The following is a 13,880-nucleotide window of genomic DNA, read 5'->3' on the forward strand; positions in this document are numbered from 1 at the left end:
GGAGTAGCTTATCCAGAGTGTAGATCAAATTCCAATTGAGACGAATAAAAAATGAAGGCAGCACGCAAACTCTACAACTCTAAACTAAAATCTCGACACTAAGGCTAAACCACTAAATCTCAACTACCCAAACTAAATTTGAAGATGGGTAAATATCCACAGTTTAATTTATTTGAAGATAGGTAAACATCCACAGTCCAATTTGTCATAAACTTTAAATCTCTATTCCAAAGCATCAAATTTGAAACTGAGCCAACAAACTGGAGATAAGGCCAGATGCTCATTCAACCTTTTTATTCAAATCAGACAAATCTATACAAAATTATTTCGTGCAAAAATTAAAACATAGCTTATGAACAAAATCATAATAGAGGATTAATCACCAGTTGAAAATACCAGCAACAAGCACTATATCCACTAGAGGGCATGAACCACCAAAGCTTACCCAAGAACTCACCAAGGTTGAAACTGAATCAGAGATAACTAAAGCTCTAGCAATTTAAAGAAACAAAACTTTTAGAACGTAACTGGTAAGTCAAATACTCCATCTCAACATTGAATACCTATAGGCATATATCACCATAGAGAAGCACTCCACTATATATTAGTTGTCAAAAAAATTTCTAAAATGAGGTTTTCCTAAATCCACCCACGTAGGACAACCTTAACCTAAACAACCTATGAAGTATATCACTGAAAAATCGAGTGACAAACATGACTCCAAGGACAAGGTAAAGAACACAATCAGAAAATAAACCAAGAAACTGAAGATAAAGAGTTTTCACTCTGCCAACTTAAGAAGTGGTCATTGGAAAGATCACCTATCTCCAACTTTCTAACTCCACATAGATAAGAACCACATCATAGAAGAAACGTAGTATCCAAGTCCATACAAATATCAAAAAAATACCATAAGAAGATGAAAAAAATAAAATAGGAAAGATAAATCAAATACTTCTGAACATCAACATCTAAATCACTATCGAGCAAGGAACTAGCCTAATTATAAAAACTGACCCAAAATATTCACCCTTATAAATGGGCTATAGAGAAAGATACCAGATGCTAAAATCTTAGCAAACCAAAAGGCATGCCAAAAATTATAAAACCCAAAAATGGATAGCACACCCAATTGCCATCTCTAGGACCATGACAAAACCAAGGAAGGTTAACTTACCTTTACTACCATAATCCACTACATAACTAGTCTAGCATACTCTAATAGGAAAGGATAACAACCAACCTTACCTTGCTACTAGAGAGAAATCATCAAACAAATATAGTTACCCAAGCCACAAAACAAGAACCACACGAAATAAAATTCTATCTAGATAATGCTAGTTTGCTATCTACCAAAATCAATTTTCAGTAATGACAATAATGGAAATAGTAATGTAAAGATCAATAAAAGAAATAGGCAGTGCCAAAAGTGAAAATTAATAGTAAGTACCACTGTAGGGCTATAAGAAAGTCAGAATGTTATTGAAGATAGGACTAGAACCCAAATGCTATGCGCTCATGGAAAATATCAACACACTGATCCACTCCATTACTGCTAAAATAAATAATCTATGGGGGTAGCCATATAATCATGAGTTAGATATAAAAGTACACAATGAGAAATACAAACCTACCAAGGTATACAATAATAGGTGGGAACAAAAAACCTAATATAATTAAATAAAGGGTAAATATAGGAAATAAAAGTGAACCTATCATGATGAAATCCTAAGTCATATGCTTGATGAGTCCGAGAGAGAATTAATCTAGATAGGTCCAGACATAAATTGATTGACTAAATTATCTACCGAGGTGCTAAGTGCACTACCTCTAACTGACAGGGCCATAACACTATGAAACAGGTTTGAATGAGATTGATGACTAGGGATCCTATGTAAGACACTCTCAGGAGTAGTGACCAATATCTTTATAGTCATAGCAAATACCTGAATCCCTAACCATGGATACTTTCTAGATCAATGTACCACCTCACCGTAACCTAAACAAGCTCTTGGATTGCTCTAAGATACTACCCTTTCTAAACAAGAATGGCTTGGCTGGCCGAAAAACCCATATCAAAAACACCATAAGGACATATGAGAGCTTTACTTACTGTAATTGCCATAACTAATCTAAGCACCACCCATAGTCTAAATTCTACCAATGTGGAACTAATGGGCAACAAGAAAAATTGATCTCTACAAGAAGGATCCTCACTCACGTATGGAAAACCAATAGAAATATACTAACAACATACTCTCTTATTGATACCTTTAGAAATCTAAATACATGCTCTCTCTATGGCCTTTGCATGATCAACAATTTAAAATAATAAATACCCAGCTACTATCTAGTGCTCCAATGCCTAACATAGTTTGTAAGACCCCATAGAATCCTAATCGTTTTAGCCCTTTAAAGCATGCCAAATGGGGTCCCAAACTTAGAAAGTTTCAGCTAAGTGCTAGGACTTAGTCATTTCTAAAGCCCTCAAACTTTGAGGAATTTATTTACGATGTTACTAACCTTAGAAAGTTAGTTTTTAAGTTGATTTATGATTGGGGGAGTCAATAGTATATCTGGGGTGAATTTCAGAATTATTGGACAAGTGTAAGGGCTTGTTAGAAACTCTAAAATTATAGATCAGGGTGATTAGCGTGCGGCGCCTTGTCCAGAGCAGCGCTCCGGAGCCTGCGGTGCCCTGCTTAGAGCTGCGCTCCAGAGCCTGTGATGCCCTGGTCAATCTTGTATGAGTAAATTATATAGTTTTATTCCACATCTTAAGGGCAAATGGGTTATTTTCCCTTTGCTGAATAGCTCCATAACACAGTATTAAAGCCCCAAATAGCATAATTGCTTATACTTTTCACAAAATCCTCTTAAGGACAAGCCTTAGCTTTACTAATTTCAAGAATCAAGTCTCAAGAACTCACCCCAATCTCTACAAAATTAATAATCAAGGTATTCTGATTGTATTAAAACTATGCATGCCATCACAAATATTCAAACAATATGATTGTATGCATTAATATGTCTATTTACTACGAGGAATTCCTTTACAATAAAACACTTCCCAAAATCTAACCATTATCATAATCACAACCGTGCTCCCAATATATATATACAACATAACCATAACACCATAATTCGAGAGGAAACCATTATAATCCACCAAGTCACATAGAAAACTTATACTATAGGTCATTAATATCAACTATGTCTAATAAGATGCCACACAAATATAAGTCTACAAAGCTAACACTAGTCTTTGCCAAAGGTGGGCAGGAAGGGCACACATTGAATTCCAGAAATCCATATTTGACGAGTTTCTAACCCAAGCTTGTATAAGGTATCTAAATTCACTTCTATATTTTAAATAAGCCATAATTATCCCTAAGATAGAAGTTCCACCTAAAGCATGAACAACTAAGTCAATTCCGCATAAAGTTTAGTTCTAAGATTGCCCAAATAGTCCGAATAAGATGTAATATACTAATCATTCTTCCAATACCTAAATCTTATCCTATATCAAGAATGATATGATAATCATACTCCGAATTAGCCTTATCTATAGAGAAGGTAATAGGATTATATAAGTTTAATAAGTATTTCAATTTAAGGGTCAAATATCCTTCTCGACTTAAGCTCTTGAATTAGACTTAGTCATAGTGTTCTTCCCATAGTCACACCCTAACATCCCTATTTAACATGCAACATATATCAGACACCATCTCAAGAAGAAAAGTAGAGAGAATTTTATGTTGATTTGGAACCACAAACTTTAGATCATTCACAAATCATTCGTCTTCAGTTTAGAATACTGAAATGCCATAACACTATCAAAATAGTAATCTACACTGAGTTAGGAGTAAAATAAGACCACCATAGCTATTTTAAGGGTTAGGACAAATTTTAGGTCTAGAATGAGACTAAGGGCTTGCAAACGAAATCACAAATTAAACCCATCACGAGGTCCCTCCAAGGACAAGGAATGTGTAATTAAAAGTTGAGCTTAAATAGAGAACAAGTCGAGGCTCAAATTAACCCTCAAAATTATGAATCCAAGCCCTAAATATTTAAGAATTATACCAATAACTATGATGGAAAATAAAGGGAAAATTAATAGGAAACGACCAAGAAAAGTTAGATTAGCTTACCTTAACTTATGTGGATAATTTCCCAATTTTTCCTCTATTTGAGCTGTAGACTTTGTTTAAAAATGGCAGAAGAAGTGATAGAAAATTAGGTGGAGAAAAAAGATAAATAGTGTCAGGTGTCATTTAAGTGATTACCCTGTTGCTTATCCTTACAGTCCCTTAGGCGTCACTGATATTGCTTATATAATCTAGCTTTAGGGTCGGGTATTGCTTAAGAGATCCCCAAGTTTCTTAAGCAAGTTAAGTGACTTCTTAAGTAGATGTTGAAAAAATAGTTAGTGTCGCTTAAGATACAACATATCGCGTATGCGGGGTCTACTTAATGACATTGTATTAGTTAAGACATTGCATCAGTAACTTAATGCATTAAATTTTGTTATGTATGGAATGGACCGATCGGGTGATCAAGATTCATTTGGAACCCAGTACGGACTAACAAAATCTACCATACAAAATTTGACATTCCAGACTTAATGTAACCATCAAAACATTCATCTGAGCTCATTTTTTCTAAATGTGGGGCCCATATATATAGTTTCATTTTTCATATAATCTACCAAATAGCCAAAATGTGTTTGGAAGCATCAGGACTTGACCCAAGGGTCACCCTAGCATAGAATCAACATTCTAAAGCTGATGGTCTGAGATCAAATCCTAGCAGTGAAAGCTTAAAAATAAGAAAATGAGAGTAAAATCAAAATGAAATCTCTAATAATGATGCCGATAATTCTAGCAATTCATCAATGACCTGAAGCTACTATGAGAATACTTGAAAAGCTGGAAATGCATACAAATTGAGGAAATGACCTGGAGCATCTTTACAATATCAACTACTAAAAGGAATTTTGTCTGGGAAAGTCAATACATAGAAAATCACAAAAACATGATGGGATGAGGTATTAGTCCCGCATGCTCAGATCATGAATATTTAGATAACCTCCAAGAAAAGAAAACACACCCATGGGATTTTTCCATGTATATCCCTTTCTCAACCATCTTCCGTTCTTAACTTCTAAAACAACCAAACCTTAACCACAACCACGAATAGGCAATCAACTGAATTGATGAAGGTTCATGTATACAAATTCGAACCATGACATACTGATACAGCACTGATGCTATCATAATCCAACAAAAACTCTTCGACACCAAAGACAAACTAAGGCATTAGTCATGCAATCCACTCCAAAATCCACATGTAAATTTTCGTATCCTTTTTAGACTTGTAAACTCTTTAAATAGAGTAAAAAGTCACCTAAGTCCTTCCCGTACAACTCCATCATACTAACCTTGAAGAACTTATACTGATCTACTAATAATCCACACAATCAAACACGCGAATACACCTATAAGGCTCTACCTAGGAACACAAATAGAGATGACCAATGTCTGCATTCTATGCCAATGCTAGAAATGGTCTAGATAACTATAAAAACTGAAAGCCTAGAGTCTAAAGCACACACACTTATAAAGGAATGATCCCCTCCTGGATGCTCCACCAATTGAGAGATAAGCCATGTTGTGTTTAACTTATGCATACTACTCTTGCTCAGTAAATCATCCAACAAATTTGATAAATATAAAAACACCTATCAACCATAATCTATTTATACTGAAGAAGACCGAATAGGTAACCAAATAGTAGATTTAACTATCCTATAGATGAAATACTAGCAATGGAAAATCAAAAAACATAGGTTGCACCCAAACTCTATTACTCCAAACTGAAATCCAGATGCGAAGGTTTAGCTACTCAAATCTCAACTACCTAAACCAATTTTGATAATGTTTAAGCATTCACACACTAATATACTATAACGTGTAAATCACCATTCCAAGGCGTCAAATTCAAAATTGAGCCAACATACCTTAACTATGGCCAAATACTCAAATCCATCTTAGTATTCAAATAAAAGATATCCTTATTTAATAATGTAAAGCCAAAATTGAAACATTTCTAAAGAACAAAATAAAAACATAGGACAAATTATAAGCTAAAAACATATGCAACCAAATCTATATCTACTAGAGGGAATGAACCACTAAAGCTTACTCAAGAACTCACCACAAATTTAGTTTAACAAGAGAGCCAAAACTATAGCAATTTTGAGAAACAAAACACCAGATGGCAACTGATAAATCAAATACTTTATCTTAGCAAAGAATATCCATAGGCACATATAACTAAGGAGAAGCTCTCCACCAAGTCTTATTGGGATAAACAAATTCTAAAATGAGGAATTCTTGAATGCACCCAAGTTGGACATCCTTAACCCAAACAATCCATGAATCCTATCATCAAAGAATAGAGAGACAATTTTGACACCAAGGCCAAGGTCAAGACTATTGCAAAGAAATAAACCAAGCCACTCAAGATAATGAGTTTCGAATATGCCAACTTAAGAATCAGTCACATGAAAGATCACTTATCTCAAAATTTTACTGTACTTAGACAAAAACCACATCATGGAAAGAATTGAGTATCCAACTCTACCTAAATACTTAGAAAAAATTGCCACTAGTAGATGAACCCAATCAAATTAAAAAGATAAATCCAAGACTTCTAAAAATTAACATTAAAACAACTATCAGGCAATGCACTAAACAAATTGAAAAAACTAACCCCTTATTAGTAACCCTAAAAATGAGCTATAGAGTATGCTTCCAAATAATAAAATCTCAGCATATTAGGAGGCATATCCAAAAGACTCAAACATAAAAATGGCCAGTATAGCCAATTGCCATCTCTAGGATAGTGAAAAAATAATAGAAAGACATTTTACCTTCACTGCCATAATCCACTCCACAACTAATCCAACATACTCTAATAAAAGAAGAAGATGATCAACCTTACCTATTTACAAATGAGAAATTGTTCAACAAATCTAGCTACCCAAGCAAACAATCAAGAACCAAGAGAAGGGAATTCAAACTAAATAATGCTAGTCTAGCAATCTACGAATCTAGGATTAATTAAAATTTAACAATAAAAATAATAAGAACAGTAATATAAGCATCAATATAAGGAATAAGAGGTTAAAAAAATGAAAATCATTAGCAAGTATAACTCTAGGTCCATAAGAAAGCCAATATGTTATGGTAAATAGGACTCAAATCCAAATGCTAGCAAAGATGCCACGGTAAATATAACTCAAATCTAAATGCTACACCATCAAGAAAAATATCATAACTGATCCAATGTATCATCTACTAAAATATGCAAGCTATAGGGGTAGACATATTATTATGAATTAAATATCAAGCTACACAATAAGCACCAAGGAATTCAATCATTAATGGGAACGAGAACCCCAATACACTAAAATAAAAATGGTAAAGAAAGGAAATAAAAGTGCACCTATCATGATGGAATATAGAGTCACATACTTGATAGGTCAAAGAGAGAGAAAATTTGAATTTATCTAACTCATACTGACAGACTAAATTATCAACTGAGGTGCTAAGTACAATATATCTAATAAAAAGGGCTACAACACTATGAGACTAGTCTAAATTAGATGAATGACTAAGGATCCAATTCTAGGGACACTCTCTAGACCAGAGACCAATCTCTCTGTTGTCTTTGCAAACCCCTAAAGCTCTAAACCTATCAGAAACATGAGCTAACCCTAATTAGCTAACTAGTTGATGTTGAGGACACTCTCTAGACCAATTTCCCAGCTCAAAAAAAAAATAAGATCTTGGAATTCTCTTAAGATATCTCACCAATTAAGCCAAGATGACAGCTATAGCTCAATGACCCATACTGAAAACTTAGCAAGGTCCAATGAGAAATCTTCCATCTGTGACCACCATAACTAATCTAAGTGCCACTCATAGCCTAAAATGCTACCAACGTGGAACCAATAAGCTTCAAGTAAAGCTAACATCCATCAAGAGAATCCTTACTCACTGATAGAATACCAATAGCACTATACTTATGACATAAACTCTTATTTCCACCTCTAATAGTCTCCACACATACTCTCTCTATGGCTGTTGAGTGATAAATAATCTGAGAGTATAAAGACCCAACAATGATTAACTGATCTAATGCTAAATAGAGTGGAAATGTTGATGCTCTAATAAATCCATAGGAATATTTTTGGCCCAATCAAGAAACCCAATGTCATACTTTAAAGCTAACAAGGAACCCTGATAAACACCAATAAAGAAAATTCTAGCCTAAGAACTTCACGCTAAAATGGCTTTTATCCCAGACAGTGAGGTATCCACAAAAAAACTTGGAATCCCCAATGCTAAATCTTGAAAGGCTGAAGCATTTTCAAACTTTAATGGATCTTGGGTTAGCCCTAAATCTTTTGACTGAAGCTGGAGATCTTTGATATCCATTCCTAACTCACTAGCCTAACTTTATATTAAAACTTTGGGAATGTTTGCTAAAATCATGTGTGCATCTATTCACATCCTTGCATCTTTTATCTGGGAAAAAATAGAGTCAAAGAATATACTTAAGGCTCATTAATATACAAACTTATAGTAAAGGGATAGTAATAGAATTTCCAAAGAATTCCTAGTATCCTCCCTAAGATAGCTTAAGGACGTGTCTACACCAATTCATAGGTGTGTACTAGATACTTAGCTCTTATATCAATACACAAATAAACCTAGCTCTAATAAAAAATTATCATGACGTAGTTTCTCAGGTTATAAAGGCACCTAATACAACCAACCAATAGGCAAGCCAACTCGTATTTCAGAACTACTAGTAGTGGACTACCAAGAGAAAACAAGGAATAATGTAGAATAACTAAAATAAAATACTAAAATTTGTAAAATAGTTGCAAATCTAGCAGAATAAGTACAAGAGCTTATAATATAATAAGGTTACAAAATGAAGTGCTAAATTAATAGACTAATACAAACTATCTATAATTATAATATAGAAACTAGTCTAAATATAAGAGCGAGAATACCAATACTCAAAATGCTAGGAACTCACTCTATGTCTCGAAACTATAACTGCTCTGCTTAATATACACAAGAATGGAGAGAGCCCATACTATGATATGTGGGATTCAAGAGTATAATAAGAGTACAAAACACGTGGTACTTCATAGAAAAATACCTGCTGAGCTTTAAAGATAATGCAAAGATAATGGCATGTAAGAAGTAATTTAAACTACACCATTCCAACAAAGTACAAAATAAAGCTAAGGAGGCAATAAGGATAAGTATTCTATTAATATCCAAGACACTAAGATAACAATATAATGGAACAATAAGGATAAGATATCCTATTCCAACTATACTTTAAAACCCTAGGACTATACCATATATCATTTGTTAATATATGAATAAAGAGCAGAATAAGGATATATATAGTAGCATACAAGGCCAGTGAATGACTATATAACATTAGTAAATTAAAAAATGGAGGGATATATGGTCACATCATAACTACTATAGATAGATAGATATGCATAACAAGGATAACTCAAGGGTAAAAGCTAAGTAATTGCACTGGCATCTTCGGGTCTCCTAATTATTGTAGGAAGTAGTGCTAATATAATTAGACTTTCTAATCTATATGTCTAAACATTAGATAATTACTAAGAATAAAAAACCATACAAAAATGGATTAGGAAATCAGGGTCCGAAGTGAAGATGCCCTACCATGGCATATTCATGCGAAATGAAATAACAAAATTTAAAAGAATCAAGATCATTCATCAAATCCCAATTCCAGTCAAATAATCACATGCCATGTACGATTGATAATAATAACAATAAAAGTATAAAGTAACAATCTAGTTTGGATAGGCAACGTGAAAAACCTCAGATTTTTTGGATCTTGAAAACTTCTTAAGCTTTTAGCTAACTATATTGGTTACGCCTTGAGCCCACTGGTCATATAGTGTCTTGATGGGTCAGGTGGGCTAAGTCATAAAGTGATTAATGTGTGGTGTCGAGTTTTGTTCTAGGTATGACTTAGGGGCACGAGTCACAAATATTTGTGATGATTTATTTGGTGGAGTCCTAACCAAATAATATAATTTTATGGCATTATTATTCTCTGAGTATGAATGTCTTACTAAGAGTCATAGGGATATTATACAAGCCATAGGATGAAACTAGGAAGTGTAGTATTTAACCCATTTGAGTTATATATTAACTATTATTGTACCTTATGAATTGTAGGGTCTTATTATGGGTTGGTTGGTTTAGTCGTACAGTCTGACTTTGACTATCTGGGTTATTAATCATGGTAATGAGTCTTAAATAGTTGTTATGAGTCAATGGTTGAATCATAGTCAAAGGCGATATTTTTTCATATTTAAATATAAGGGCTTTCACGATATTTCCCATTTTTTCCCAACTTGAAATCCATATATTATAACCTATTTAGTTTTTACTTTCCCTCATAAACACATCAAATAGACACTCAAACATTCTTAAATCATCAAGGTCAAAGACATTAAGGGTTTTCAAGAGATTAACCAATTGACGCGTCCAAGGGTGATTTATCTCCATCTTCATGGTGTTTAAGGCATATTAATTTTCCCTCATTGTAAATTTTGTAAAGGCATGTGATTTAAAGTGTTATTCATGAACTATTCTAGATGGGTTTTGAACTATGGGTTAAGGGTTTTTAATGCAAATTGTTTTAATGTTTTTACATGATGTTTATAAAACAATTGTGATCAAATTGATTAAATGTTATTTCATGATGTTTATAAAACAATTGTGATTAAATTAATTGTGGTCCATAGGAATGGTGGATGGAAATAGGGTATAATGGAATCCCTAAATTGACTATTTTATCATAGAAATTGGTAATAAACTTAACCCATTTGCATAGTTGATTTTGGTTTAGGCTTCATAACTTTCTTTGGCTTATTTCTTGAAACTAATACATGATATAAATTTTTAAATTGTTAAGGATGGTTTGAAAACATTGTTGGGTAATCTGGAATCCGCTAAGTGATTTTTAGAATAAAAATCTTTCAGGGTACACGGGAATCCCCCAAGGGATTCTAATAATATAGTTTGTATGATACACGACAATCCCCTAAGTGTTCTGTCATGACATTATTTGCAAACTATTATCGCTATGAAAATACCACTTAATAATACCTTAAAATTGACTCTTGGAATTGGTTGTCTGGTTAAGTGTTTAATATTTTAAGTAGGTAATAATGGGGGTTGTGATAGCTAGCTATAAGGTGTGAGTCTTAAGGATAGACAATGGGAAATCATATTTGCCAACATGAGGGTTGGTCTTGATGACCATGTACTTATGGGATATAGTGGAATCCCCCAATTCTATAAATGTATATATGTAAAGAAACCCTTTACCATTTATGATATGTTTGATTTGTGTGGCTAACACATACTGAGCCCATTCTGGGGGTAACATAATACCCATATAGACCATGGGTAGACTTATGACGGTAAAGCTACATAGCCCAGGATAAGGTTTTAAAATGTATGCTACTCCTCATTCCCTATACCAGTATGGTATATACGTATATATGTATTTGTATATCATTATGTACATTTGGTTAATTATCTTTGGATTAATTACATTACATTATAATTATCTTTGAGTTACATTCTAGCGTTTACCCTGTTAATTGTCTTTAGACGTTGTATCCCTACGCGATGCAGGAACCACTTACACTTCCACTCCTCCCATAGAGTGACTAGGAGATTTAGGGATAACTTTTGAGTCAGACTGAAGTGGTGAGCTTTCATACTTTAAAAGACCCCATTTTATGCGTTTGGTTTTTTTATGTCTTTACTATTCCTTTGGTCTTGGTTTAGGCTATGGTCTGGGGCATGTCCCAATTGGGTAATCTTTGGTTTTCATTAGAGGCTTTGTCAAACTACTTTGGGCATGGGCGGCGTTGGTGTAATACCCTGTATTTTTCCTAGCTTGAAAAGTTTCCCAAGAATATTAGAACCTTTCTTTGAAATATGAATCCAATTTTGTACACATGGTATTTTCAAGATTTTCACTTTTTATCATGTGAGGAATCGAATAGGCTTTCCATTGATCCCAAAGTCGCCCAAATCTGACACCCGGGTGAAGAGTTAGAGCCTTTTTAGTGAGATAGTGTATCACCTGAGCCTTCAGCAGGTTGCAGAGGTAACCCAAATGGAAATTGTCAATTTCCAATATTGCTCCGCGATAGTGACGTATCACACCAAATTTATAGGTCATTGATAAGGTGGCAACGCGATAGCTTCGCATCGTGCCGCCGTGTAATTTCCCATTTGTCACTTTCCAGTAACTTGGCGCGATAGTGGCGTGCCACGCAAAGGATGAAAATCAGGAAATTTTCTTTCAAATTAAAGACGCGTCCAAGGTTAAAAGGGTTAATTTCCCACCCCTATATATATCTAATAACACGTGATTTAGTCATTCGTCACCCAAAATATACTAGTTTCTCTCAAGTTTCTTTTAAAGACAAGCTAGGGTTTCTATTAGGGATTCATATTCAAGAAGGTTTCACCATCAATCCTCAAGAAATCACATCCTAGGAATGCCTACTGTTCATTCATGGACTCCTTTCATCCATGAAGTCCATGAATCTCTTTTCAAATTCAAGTGTATTGATTTTTGTATGAATTTGATGTTGGGTTTGTGTTGCTCATATTGATAATGACCAATTGAGTTTTAATCCATGTTTTGTGATAACTAGTAAAGATGTAGATTCATGAAAATCTAGGATTAAAACCCTTGGATGATGAAAATATATATGAATCATGATGTTTGATTGTTGTATAATGTTGTCTACATAAATTATGCATACGATGTGTTTGATTAAATGCCTATACGAAAGAACAGTGCCCGACTAGCATGATATTATGAAATCCTGTTGTTTGTACAAGTTTATGCGTATCACATTTTATGAAGTTCTTAAATATATGAAATATGAATTGTGTTGTAAGTCATGTGTTCACGAAAGTCATGCTATGTTAGTTTCTTTCCATCAATTCCTTGGGGTACTTGTATCCGACAATTTAGCTGTGTTTCTAGAGCCAGGTCATGTTTTCAAGATACTGTTAGTCAAGCTATGATCCATAGAACTTAGTCATTCATATGACTCAAGAAATCCCAGAAATCTCAGAAATATCTGTAATCTCAATGATATCAGTAATCAGTAATCGCAACAACCTTAGTATTACCAGTCAATCTCAGTAACTTTAGTACTCTCAGTCAGTCCTCAGAACTCAGTATATTTCGTCAGTCAATGGATCTTAGTAAATTCAGTTTATCTTATCTAAACAATACCATTAGAATCAGCTCAGTTTAGTTAATCAATTCAGTGTTTTTAGATAGGAGTAGCATTCAACACAGAGGGAGCCTAGGGATGGGGACTCACCCACTAGATAAGACTGAGATCCTTAGAAGAAATCCATAAGTTCCATAAATACATAGCCAGTGTAGGAATGAGATGTCACCTATTAGATAGGATAGACATACTCAGGGATCACCCATTAGCATATTTAAATGTATAAGACTGATCCTAGGGGTCACCCGTTATATTTAGACTAACTCCACAACAGTTGTCTTTACTAGTGGTGTGGTAATAAAACCCTTACAACTGGGGTTATAGTTTTTACCCCAGTTAGCTTAGTATGGGGTATGTCAGTTTGATGAATACATCCCACTGTTTTAGTTGTAGAATAAGGACTATCAAATACAGTCAATTCAGCTCAATAGTATAGATTTAGGACTGTCAGACATAGTCAATA

This window comes from Capsicum annuum, unplaced genomic scaffold (genome assembly GCF_002878395.1).
Source record: "Capsicum annuum cultivar UCD-10X-F1 unplaced genomic scaffold, UCD10Xv1.1 ctg2516, whole genome shotgun sequence".
NCBI classification, from domain to species: Eukaryota; Viridiplantae; Streptophyta; class Magnoliopsida; order Solanales; family Solanaceae; genus Capsicum; species Capsicum annuum.